This window comes from Brassica napus, unplaced genomic scaffold (assembly GCF_020379485.1).
Source record: "Brassica napus cultivar Da-Ae unplaced genomic scaffold, Da-Ae ScsIHWf_178;HRSCAF=317, whole genome shotgun sequence".
Lineage (NCBI taxonomy): Eukaryota > Viridiplantae > Streptophyta > Magnoliopsida > Brassicales > Brassicaceae > Brassica > Brassica napus.
In genome coordinates this window covers 225,001-234,134 of record NW_026015207.1, presented here as the reverse complement: position 1 = coordinate 234,134, position 9,134 = coordinate 225,001, and positions in this window count along the sequence as shown.

Below are 9,134 nucleotides of genomic sequence, written 5' to 3'. Positions count from 1 at the left end.
AGTGTAGGCAAACCAACAAAACTTCTCACAGAAACTGATCCACAACCATCTTACCGATCAAAATCAAAGGCTGAAGAACATGGGTGATTCTAAACTCTTGGACACCAAACCTGTCACGCCCCCAATCCTGAATAGGATTGTTGGGACGGCCATGGTTCGAGGAAACGTACAAGCCAGTCTTGAGACATCAAGGCAAGCGTTCCATGGTCGAGAAAGAAGGTTAAGGATATAAGGAAACTTATACTTAACCTTATACGAGCTAAGTGTCAGCTAGGACGAGTAAGACGGTAGCTAGGACGAAGTGGACGAGTAGCTCGGCCAGCTCAAGGAAGCTAGGTTCAGTTCACTCCAGCTCAGTCCCTACTAAGTCAGCTCCACTAGCTGGACTACTAGCTCACTCAGCTGAGGCAGCTGAGTGTCAGCTCATCTCAGCTAGACGGACTGTCCGGGCTTTAGGCCGATGGTCCGGGTCTGGGTCAGTGGCGGGCTGAGAGGTCCGGCCATGAGGCCATGGGCTGTTGGGTCCTTGGGCAAGGCTGTGGGCTGTGTCCAGGAGGCCTGGGGCGTGGGTTGGGCTTGTGGCCGACCCCAAACCCAATCAGAAAGGGCGAAGGGATGCAAGTGGCCGAAAGGGGGCAACTCTTGGCCGATGGTGCCCATTCGCTAGCAAGTCGTGCCTGTTCGTGGGGCAAGACTTACCCCCTCGTTTTCTATAAATATGGGGGCTCTCTGGTCGATTTCATTATCCAATTCCAGAGTAAAATACTCAGAGAAAAACGTAGAGAGAAAGAAAGAGAGAAAGAGAGAGTTCCGGCCAAGAGAAAGGCCGATTGTGGTGGTGTTGTGTTCCGGCGACTCTGATCGTTTGAGAACTAACTCCGGTCAAGAATGGGAGATCAAGACAAGGAGAAGAGCATGGAGAACCCAGATGTGGTTCACAAGGTATGTGATGGGCCGTGGCTCCATCAGACCGAACGGACGGTCCATGCGACAGCACCGCGGCTCTGGTCGGTTCCTAAGTCCCATCCGGCTCTCCTTATCTATTTCAATTCGTTTCTCTTCTCTTCTCTCTGGTTAAACACGAAAGGTTGTGTTGGTTGAGTCCAAGGGACACGTCCCTAGGCTTTGGCCGAACATAACCAGACCGCTAGCCTTGACACGGGTCGGTTAGACGGATGATCCGATCGCACCAAGACTGGGCGGTTAGGACGAACGGTTGGGAATGACCCAAAGGGCACGAGTTGTCAAGAGTCATGAGTGTTCAAAGGTTGTGAGTTGCCAAAGGGTGTCAGGGACCAAAAGGTACGAGTTACCAAAGGTTGCGAACATCAAAAGGTACGAGAACCAGGAGGCACGATTGGCCAAAGGGTGCATGTTCCAAACGGTGTCTTTCGGGACAGGTTAGGACCGATCCTTATGGATCAGCCTATGGCTTGTCTAGTTAAGACAAGGTCACGGTTTGTCTAAGCCAAGGTAGAGTCGCAAGGTCTGACCGGTTGCTAAGCCTTCCGGATTAGGCTTGAGGCTTACTAGGCCGATTGGATCCAGGCCTAAGGCCGGATCAGGTAAGGGAGTCCGTTGGGCCATTGAGCCGGACTCCATTGGCCGGTCGCACCTAGATTCTATCCGGATAGACGGATTGGTCTTTGGGGACGATCCGGATCTGTTCGTGTGTTCTGTTATCTATTCTGGACTATCTATCTGATTCTAAGTCAAGGGGTGGTTGGTTGAATGACTTAGGATACGGTAGGTAGGTTCATACGTTTTATGATTATGTTGACTGAGGTTTATCTAAGTTCTAGGAACCAAGCCAAGCATTGTAGAATCAATCCGTTCTATTCTCGGTTATGATTAATGCTTATCTGGTTGTGGTTTCAGGAACTAAGGATGGTTCTGGTCAAGCCAAGGAGCCGTGAAGGCTCGGTCAGTGAGAGGCTGTGTAACGTGTGGTTAGATGATGCTAGGGATGAACTAGTGATTGTCTATGAGACTGTTAAGAAGTTGTGTATTGAATCTCATGTTTCTAAGTAATACAAAGTTTATACATTGTTATTCCGCTGTGCAATCTGTTCCTTTGTTTATGAACCTCATATTCGAATATGACTTAGTAACTAATAGACTTAAAAATGGATCAAACAAGCAGAGAAATTAATAAGTAAGCCTGCGGACTCCATCAGGTCGAGAGGCCAGGGTTCGGGTCTTACAAGTTGGTATCAGAGCATGCTTGATTCTAGGATAGTTGGGTTAGGCAGTCCACACACACACACGCAGCCAGCTGATTAGGTCTCACGGGGAGGTTTGATTGCTTAGTCTAGGGATTGTTTTGTTTTGTTTATGTTAGTGTGTTTCGTACTAACATTGTCTGAATCCTTAGGCTGGAAAAAGCAAATCGGGAAAGTCCCGAAAGAGTAAGAAAACAGCCGGTCAGTCTAGTCAAGTGGCCATGGACGGGACCAATCTATCCGGATTGCAAACCGATCCGGCCGCAGCTGACACTAGAGACGTGTTGCCAACTGATCAGGCTAATCTTACGGGGACGCAACAGGATGGTCAGGAACATCGGGAGAGTGATGAGGAAGTGGAATCCTCGAACGCTAACCGTGATGGTGACCAGCATGAGAGAGTGGCCGATGGAACGGCTAATGTGCCCGCAACACTGTCCAAAGAGGACTTGTTAGAGGCCATGAAGGTAATGGGGACTCAGGTTGCGGCTATGGCGCAACTGTTCACGCCACTAGTGAACTCCTCGGTTGGCCAGGCTACGCCTGTGGCTACGACCACCCCCAACACCAATGGTCCAGTTGTGGAAACGGTTGAGGTGATCGAGATCGATCCACCGGAAAAGTCTGGAAAGAAGGTGGACTATCTGAGTCTGCTTCAACATTTATCCAGGTTGGGTACGAAGCATTTCTCCGGTAGCACCGACCCTATTGTGGCAGACGAGTGGAGGAGTAGGTTGGTCCGAAACTTTCAATCAACTCGCTGTCCAGTGGATTACAGACGCGACATTGCGGTTCACTTCCTGGAAGGGGACGCGCATAACTGGTGGCTTGCAGTGGACAAGCGCACCAATGGGAGTCTGGAAAGTTTTGCGGACTTTGAAGTTGAATTCAACCGCAAATACTTCCCTGCTGAGGCTTGGGATCGTCTGGAAGCTCAGTTTCTAGATTTGGCCCAAGGCCGCAGGACCGTACGGGAGTACGAAGAAGAATTCAACCGGCTCAGACGGTTTGTTGGAAGAGAGCTGGAGGACGAGGCAGTCCAGGTCCGTAGGTTCATCCGAGGCCTAAGGCCCGAACTGAAGACCCATTGCTCGATCCGCACTTTCAACACCGTCGGAGAACTGGTGGAACGGGTGGCTTTGCTAGAGTCTAACTTGGCTGAAGAAGCTAAGCTTAAGGCTAAGTCACAGTCTGGCCCGTCGGGCAAAACAAATGATAAAAAGAGGAAGTGGGACCAGGTGGACGGAGGTAAGACCTCTGGTGGCCGACCTACATGTCCCAAGTGTGGAAAGAATCATCCCGGTGAGTGCTGGAAGGCCATGGGGGCTTGTGTGCGATGTGGCAGCATGGATCACACGATCCAAAACTGCACTCGACCAAACCGATTCTCAGACCAGTCCAGTGGCAGCGGCTCCGTGACTTGCTTCCTATGTGGCAAGACTGGACACTACAAGTCGGATTGTCCTAAGCTACAAGGAGGACAAGGGAAGGGCCGTGGAGACACAGGCAAGTCGACCCAGAGTAGGCCGACCACAACACCAAGGGTGTATGAGCTGTCCCGGGACGACGGCGCTTCTGGATCGTTTGATTCGATCTCTGGTAATTCCTAAATTTTTCTTTTTACATTCAAGTAGAAAATGCTTGGTATGGAACCTAGAATGTCTAGGGGATTCTGATGAGGGTCTCTGTTAGGAACCCTCATGATTGGTGGTGTGGAAACCCACGTACTTTTCGACACAGGGGCTACACATAGTTTTGTGAGTCCGGGACTGGTCGGAAAGGGTCTGTTCTGTCTGGACGCTGGAGATAATTTTGGGATAGTGAGGGCGGCCGGAGGGCAAGCCATGAACTCACTAGGTCTCATGTCAAATATCCCAGTGTCAATACAGGGAAAGGTATTCCCTGTGGATTTGGTCTGTGTCAACCTAAAGAATCACGAAGTGATCCTAGGTATGGACTGGTTGGGAAAGTATCGGGCCACTCTCGATTGCCATAGAGGTCGTGTGCAATTGGAGACTGGGCTTCGACCGATCCAGTACCAATGTCTGTGTCCGGCTCAAGAGAAAGTAGTGGTTTCAGCAGTTCGAGCGATTCGGATGTTGGAACAGGGTTGTCAGTCCTTTTTGGCTACAATTACAACTACAGAGCCGGGCAGTTCTGTCTGTCTGAAAGACCTTTCAGAGGATTCGTTGGTGTCGAAGTTCCCAGATGTGTTCCAGGTACCTCAGGGTGTCCCCCCTGATAGGTCGGATCCATTTACGATTGAACTAGAGCCAGGGACAGCTCCGCTGTCCAAGAGTCCGTACCGGATGGCTCCGGCCGAGATGGCCGAGCTAAAGAAGCAATTGGAAGAATTGCTTGACAAGGGGTTCATACGGCCAAGTAGCTCCCCTTGGGGTGCACCAGTCCTCTTCGTGAGAAAGAAGGATGGTAGCATGCGTCTGTGCATCGACTATCGAGGGTTGAACAGGGTCACTGTGAAGAACAAGTACCCGTTGCCCAGGATAGACGAACTGTTGGATCAACTCAAAGGAGCCAAGTGGTTTTCCAAGATTGATTTGGCTTCAGGGTATCATCAGATCCCTATAGAGCCAAATGATATTAGGAAGACGGCATTTAGGACCAGGTACGGTCATTACGAGTTCGTAGTGATGCCGTTCGGTCTGACCAATGCACCTGCCGCTTTCATGAAAATGATGAACAGCGTGTTCCGAGATTTCTTGGATGAATTCGTGATCATCTTCATTGATGATATCCTAATTTATTCCAAGGATGAGGAATCTCATAGGAAACACTTGAGAGCCGTGCTGGAACGATTACGAGAACACAAACTCTATGCTAAACTCAGTAAATGTAGCTTTTGGCAGAAGAGTATTGGGTTCCTCGGCCATATTGTTTCCGATCAGGGCATCTCGGTGGATCCAGAGAAGATCAGGGCAATCAAGGATTGGCCCCGACCACGCAGTGCTACGGAAGTCAGAAGCTTCTTAGGGCTGGCAGGTTACTATAGAAAGTTTGTGAAAGGATTCGCAAGCTTGGCTCAGCCTATGACGCGGTTGACTGGGAAGGACGTTAAGTTCACATGGGCTGAAGAGTGTGAGGAATGTTTCTCCGCACTTAAGAACATGCTGACTAGCGCACCCGTCCTAGTGCTTCCGGAGGCCGATCAACCATATGTGGTCTATACGGACGCGTCCATCACTGGACTAGGTTGCGTATTGACCCAGCATGGGAAAGTCATTGCCTATGCGTCCAGGCAGTTGAGGAAACATGAGGGAAACTACCCCACCCATGATCTCGAAATGGCTGCGGTAGTATTCGCCTTAAAGATTTGGCGATCATACTTGTATGGCGCCAAAGTTCAGATACTTACGGACCATAAGAGTCTTAAGTATATATTCACCCAGCCTGAGTTAAACTTAAGGCAGAGGAGGTGGATGGAATTCGTAGCTGACTACGATTTGGACATCACCTACTATCCGGGAAAGGCTAATCTGGTAGCAGACGCTTTGAGCCGGAAGAGGGCTGATGTATCGGCCGAACGGGAGGCGGACGACCTGGACGGTATGGTCCGTGCTCTGCGGCTGAATGTGCTGACTACGACAACCGAAGCTTTGGGGTTGGAGGCGGTTAACCAAGCCGACCTGCTTACTCGAATCCGGTTGGCTCAAGGTCAGGACGAGAACCTGAATAAGGTTGCTCAGAATGATAGGACGGAGTACCAGATCGCAAGGGATGGTACCATCCTAGTAAACGGTCGGATCAGTGTTCCTAATGATAGGAGTCTAAAGGAAGAGATTATGAGGGAGGCTCATAAGTCCAGATTCTCGGTTCATCCTGGTGCGACTAAGATGTACCAGAACCTTAAGAAATTCTATCATTGGATCCGTATGAAGGCAGATGTAGCGGAATGGGTGGCCAAGTGTTCCACTTGCCAACTCATCAAAGCAGAACATCAGGTGCCTAGTGGGTTATTACAAAGCTTGCCTATTCCGGAATGGAAATGGGATCACATCACAATGGACTTTGTGACCGGGTTCCCTACCACGAGGAATAAGAAGGATGCGGTTTGGGTTGTGGTAGATCGACTAACCAAATCAGCACACTTCCTGGCTATCAAGAAGTCGGATGGGGTAGATCAGATTGTACGTAAGTACATTGATGAGATCGTCCGACTACATGGTGTGCCGGCAAGCATAGTCTCGGATAGGGATTCAAGGTTCACATCTTACTTCTGGAAGGCTTTCCAAAAGGCCTTAGGAACAAGGGTGAACATGAGTACAGCCTATCACCCACAGACGGATGGACAGTCTGAACGTACGATCCAGACATTGGAAGATATGTTGCGAGCATGTGTTCTAGACTGGGGTGATTCCTGGGAGAAACATCTACCTCTGGTAGAATTTGCTTACAACAATAGTTTCCATAGTAGTATTGGCATGTCGCCATACGAAGCTCTGTATGGGCGTCCATGCAGGACACCCTTATGCTGGACCCAAGTTGGGGAACGCAGCATGATTGGTCCGGAGATTGTCGAAGAGACAACCGAAAAGATCAAGTTCTTGAGGGACAAGATGAGACAGGCACAAGATCGCCAAAAGAACTATGCAGATCGAAGAAGGAAAGATCTCGAGTTTCAAGTAGGTGACTTGGTGTATCTCAAAATGATTACCTTCAAAGGACGAGTCCGAATTTCCGGGAGACGGAAGTTAGACCCGAGATACTTGGGGCCGTTCAAGGTCATTGAAAGAGTTGGGATGGTGGCCTACAAGTTGGACTTACCGGCCAAGATGGACGCATTTCATAATGTGTTCCACGTCTCCCAACTTCGGAAATGTTTGACGGACCAAGACATCGCTCTTCCTGCCATTCCAGACGATCTTGGTAAGAACCTAACCTTGGAAACGAGGCCAGTTCGAATCATAGATAGGATGGAAAAAGCAACAAGGAAGAAGACGGTCCAGATGGTCAAGGTCGTCTGGGACTGTAATGGTCAGGATATAATCACTTGGGAGACCGAATCTAGAATGAAAGCAGAGTACCCAGAGTGGTTGGACCAGTTTGTTTCCGAGGAAGCATTCGATTCGGATTCGAGGACGAATCCATCCCAAGGGGGGGAGACTTGTCACGCCCCCAATCCTGAATAGGATTGTTGGGACGGCCATGGTTCGAGGAAACGTACAAGCCAGTCTTGAGACATCAAGGCAAGCGTTCCATGGTCGAGAAAGAAGGTTAAGGATATAAGGAAACTTAGACTTAACCTTATACGAGCTAAGTGTCAGCTAGGACGAGTAAGACGGTAGCTAGGACGAAGTGGACGAGTAGCTCGGCCAGCTCAAGGAAGCTAGGTTCAGTTCACTCCAGCTCAGTCCCTACTAAGTCAGCTCCACTAGCTGGACTACTAGCTCACTCAGCTGAGGCAGCTGAGTGTCAGCTCATCTCAGCTAGACGGACTGTCCGGGCTTTAGGCCGATGGTCCGGGTCTGGGTCAGTGGCGGGCTGAGAGGTCCGGCCATGAGGCCATGGGCTGTTGGGTCCTTGGGCAAGGCTGTGGGCTGTGTCCAGGAGGCCTGGGGCGTGGGTTGGGCTTGTGGCCGACCCCAAACCCAATCAGAAAGGGCGAAGGGATGCAAGTGGCCGAAAGGGGGCAACTCTTGGCCGATGGTGCCCATTCGCTAGCAAGTCGTGCCTGTTCATGGGGCAAGACTTACCCCCTCGTTTTCTATAAATATGGGGGCTCTCTGGTCGATTTCATTATCCAATTCCAGAGTAAAATACTCAGAGAAAAACGTAGAGAGAAAGAAAGAGAGAAAGAGAGAGTTCCGGCCAAGAGAAAGGCCGATTGTGGTGGTGTTGTGTTCCGGCGACTCTGATCGTTTGAGAACTAACTCCGGTCAAGAATGGGAGATCAAGACAAGGAGAAGAGCATGGAGAACCCAGATGTGGTTCACAAGGTATGTGATGGGCCGTGGCTCCATCAGACCGAACGGACGGTCCATGCGACCGCACCGCGGCTCTGGTCGGTTCCTAAGTCCCATCCGGCTCTCCTTATCTATTTCAATTCGTTTCTCTTCTCTTCTCTCTGGTTAAACACGAAAGGTTGTGTTGGTTGAGTCCAAGGGACACGTCCCTAGGCTTTGGCCGAACATAACCAGACCGCTAGCCTTGACACGGGTCGGTTAGACGGATGATCCGATCGCACCAAGACTGGGCGGTTAGGACGAACGGTTGGGAATGACCCAAAGGGCACGAGTTGTCAAGAGTCATGAGTGTTCAAAGGTTGTGAGTTGCCAAAGGGTGTCAGGGACCAAAAGGTACGAGTTACCAAAGGTTGCGAACATCAAAAGGTACGAGAACCAGGAGGCACGATTGGCCAAAGGGTGCATGTTCCAAATGGTGTCTTTCGGGACAGGCTAGGACCGATCCTTATGGATCAGCCTATGGCTTGTCTAGTTAAGACAAGGTCACGGTTTGTCTAAGCCAAGGTAGAGTCGCAAGGTCTGACCGGTTGCTAAGCCTTCCGGATTAGGCTTGAGGCTTACTAGGCCGATTGGATCCAGGCCTAAGGCCGGATCAGGTAAGGGAGTCCGTTGGGCCATTGAGCCGGACTCCATTGGCCGGTCGCACCTAGATTCTATCCGGATAGACGGATTGGTCTTTGGGGACGATCCGGATCTGTTCGTGTGTTCTGTTATCTATTCTGGACTATCTATCTGATTCTAAGTCAAGGGGTGGTTGGTTGAATGACTTAGGATACGGTAGGTAGGTTCATACGTTTTATGATTATGTTGACTGAGGTTTATCTAAGTTCTAGGAACCAAGCCAAGCATTGTAGAATCAATCCGTTCTATTCTTGGTTATGATTAATGCTTATCTGGTTGTGGTTTCAGGAACTAAGGATGGTTCTGGTCA